This window comes from Cebus imitator, unplaced genomic scaffold (assembly GCF_001604975.1).
Source record: "Cebus imitator isolate Cc_AM_T3 unplaced genomic scaffold, Cebus_imitator-1.0 Scaffold61, whole genome shotgun sequence".
In the NCBI taxonomy this organism is placed as follows: Eukaryota; Metazoa; Chordata; class Mammalia; order Primates; family Cebidae; genus Cebus; species Cebus imitator.
In genome coordinates, this window is record NW_016107376.1 from 1,612,594 (window position 1) to 1,616,342 (window position 3,749).

The following is a 3,749-nucleotide window of genomic DNA, read 5'->3' on the forward strand; positions in this document are numbered from 1 at the left end:
AAGAGCCTTTCTTCAAAAGCCCACGGAAGGTTCTCACACAAGCCTCAAAACGCGTATCTGTTTCCCAATCTTTAGACGAAAGCTGCATTCAACATATTCTGAGTAAAATAGGCCAATGACCATTTTAAAGACACTATATGTGAATCACTCAAATTTCCAGCATGCCTGAGAATAAGCCTAGAACTATGTGTTTACAAAAAATGTTTGTGAAATGTTATCTTGGTCGCCCCTAAGTTTTAACATCATTTTTATTTCTGTTGAGTGTTTTGTTTAATGTTTAATGTCTAATTCCTGTTTAATTTTTTTTAGAAGAATCAGATTTTTTTCATGATGTGAAAATTAAGAATTTGCCTACATGGTTCAAAATATTCATGAGAGACTTGATTATTCACATTCATACACAGAGAGAAAACTTACTGAATTTAAAAAAAAAAAAATGCTCCTTTACCAATGCAACGCACTCTCAGGGACGCTGAAGTGCTTGTCTATTCCACTGTGGGCTTCTGTGCTCATGAATGTTGATTAGTTTGGCCACTTCATTGAGATCTTCAAGTTGTTCACCATCCTCAACGGTCTTCCTTATAATTGGCACTGGGTTAAAGATGTTCCACATAGCATGATCCCCACGACCACTCTGTTCCTGGGATCAGAAGTGCCACCTTTGCCATAGTCCTCTCCCTGGAGTGTAGCCTTGGAACTGCAGGGGTGCTGGGAGAAAGAGGAATTTCTGAGGCCTGGGACACGGTTTCACTCTCTGATCGGACAACAGTTCCTGATTGCTCTGTGGCAGAGTTTGGGTTGTCTTGTGCAGCTGCTTTAGCAAAAATACCAACTGTGGGCCGATAGTTTCATAGCCAGAATCAGGGTTCAAATCATTCCAGAACACTAACTGGTGCCAGTACAGCTTAGCAACTCCAGTCATATTTTCTCCAGCTAATCTTCCACTCACAAAACCATGATCACAGTGCTCTAACCACCTCTTCCCCAAATGTCTATCTTAGAGCATGCAGCATCCCCTGACACCCAAATGTCTGAGCATGTGTATAGCTCTGCATTTACCCAGAAGCCACCAAAATCTGGGTCTATTTCCAGCCCACCAGTTCTTGGCCAACTCAACACTGGGCTTCAGGCTCAGAGCTGCTACTGTGTCATCAGTTTCTACCTTCTTTCAACGCGATGAGTAGCTTGCCACTGCTGACTCCAGCAGACTGCGTAATAGCAATGGGCATCATCTTAACCCCATCTCATCTGACTTTCTGTAGCCACAGAAAAGTTGTGGAGGGATTTGCTAAGACCTTTCCCATATTTCCTTTCTCAGAAAACAGTTGAATCACTTCTGTCCCCAAGGCTCCAACCCTTTCTGCCAAGAGCACAGGCCAGTCAGTTCACCACCACGCAAGCCCCCACCAATAATCATAATTGACTTGACTTCCTGTGAAATCTTCTCCAAAGTTCTACAGTCTCGAGTCTCTCTGGAAAGTGTTGCTCTATTCTTCACCTCTGATCCAGCTTCATCAATATCACACAGACTTCTTGGAGGACCTCTTGTTGCAATCAAGCAGTTTTCACAGGTTATTTGAGAGCCATCATTAAGTTTCACCAAGTTGCCTCTCACTTTCAGCTATACCACCTTCTTGCTGGTGAGCATGGCCACACCAACCATTCTCAATGTGAGGCAAGTCCTGAGCAGAGACACAGAAAGAGGTGCCTGGAAATACATGCTTCTCTCTTTTTCCATTCCACTGTCTGAATCAGTGTCTCTGTGACATTTGAGTCATCTGAAAACCACAGTTCATTTGGAATTTTTGTTTTTCACTTTTATTTTAGGTTCAAGGGTACACACACAGGTTTGTTACACAGGTAAATTGTACATCATGGGGGTTTGCCGTACAGATTATTTCATCATTCGAGTAATTAGCATAGTACCTGATAAGTGGTTTTTGATCCTCACCCTCCTCCCACCCTCCACCTTCAAATAGGCCCCAGTGTGCACTGTTCTATTCTTTGTGTCCATATGTACTGTGTTTAGCTCCCACCTTTAAGTGAGAACATGTGATATTTGGTTCTCTGTTCCTATGTTATTTCACTTACGATAGCGGCCTCTAGCTCCATCCATGTTGCCGCAAAGGACGTAATTTTATTCTTTTTATGGCTATGTAGTGTTCCATGGTGTATGGATAGGTGCCACATTTTTTTATCCAGTCTACCACTGATGGGCATTTGGGGTGATTCCATATCTTTGCTATTGTGGACAGTGCTGCAACGAACATACACATGCAAGTGTCTTTATGGTAGAATGGTTTATATTCTTTTGGGTATATACTCAGTAATAGAATTGCTTGGTTGAAGGTTAATTCTGTTTTAAGTTCTTTCAGAAATCATCAAACTGCTTTCCACACTGGCTGAACTAATTTACACTCTCACCAACAGCGTATAACCATTCCCTTTCTCTGCAAGCTGACCAGCATCTGTTATTTTTTGACTTTTTAATAACAGTCATTCTGACTGGTGTGAGATGGTGTGTCGTTGCGGTTTGGATTTGTATTTCTCTAATAATTAATGATGTTGAGCATTTTTTCATATGCTTATTGGGCCGTGTGTATGTCTTATTTTCAAACGTGTCTATTCACGTCCTTTATCCATTTTTTTTAATGGGGTTGTTTTTTGCTTGAGAATTTGTTTAAGTTCCTTATAGATTCTGGATATTAGACCTGTGTTAGATGCATAGTTTCTCTCTTTCAGTAGGCTGTTTACTCTGTTGATAGTTTCTTTTGCTATGCAGATGCTCTTTAGGTTAATTAGGTCCCATTTGTCAACTTTTGTATCATGTTTCTTTTGAAAGAAGAGATCACATGTATGGCAGCTCAGGATCTTCAGACATAATTAGGACCCCAGCCTCAGGATCTCGAGCCCAGGTGGCTCTGGCTACAACAAAGGCAGCATTTCCTCCACCAGTTAGCAGGAAAGGGACATGACTTGGTATGCTGGCTTGAGGAACTGGCTCTCCACCTAAAGCAGATAATGTGGCCCTTTTTGCTTCTCTTCTGATGTCAGCCCTAATCCTAGCATTCTTTCATGGTGTCTTTTCTGGTTATCTTTTATAGTCTTGTAGGCATATGCACCAGCTCCTACTGTTGATAAGCCCAAAATAAGGACTTCACACAGAATTATCTATTCTGCCCCTTGGTGCACCAGAGCTAGCCATTTGTCATGTCATCTGGAGTTCTAGAGGAACATGCCATCGCTGGAATAAGTTGCCTAGAAGCCAGTTCTTGTGCCTTGGGCTGCAGACGCACATCATCTGTACCAAGGGGACCAGCTTCTGCTTCAAAGCACCCACCACAAGGCCTCCACACCAGAACATTTTAGCAACTGAAACTCAGAACCTCCTCCTTTCTTTTCCTTGCATTCACATCAGACCAACAGGTCCAACACCATCTAATGTTTATGTTTTACACTTAATTTTTTTCCCTAGTGATTGTAGAACACTCTCAATTTAATTATTCACAACATAGTCGCAAAAGTCTACATTGTATATTAGGAAGTAAAAAGCTAGTCACCTACTCGTTATAAAAGCTTTGAGAAGAACTACAGCTCATCTGTTGGCAGAATCCTAGGGAGGTGACTGACCAAAAACTATAAAAATAATAAAGGGGCCGGGCGCGGTGGCTCACGCCTGTAATCCCAGCACTTTGGGAGGCCGAGGCAGGTGGATCACGAGGTCAAGAGATCGAGACCATCCTGGTCAA

At 42.2% G+C, this 3,749-nt stretch overlaps 1 pseudogene; it reads right to left on the minus strand.

The window, feature by feature from the left end:
* Positions 1-463: 463 nt before the first annotated feature.
* On the minus strand, positions 464-3,364 carry LOC108305191 (annotated as a pseudogene).
* Between the last annotated feature and the right edge of the window lie 385 nt (positions 3,365-3,749).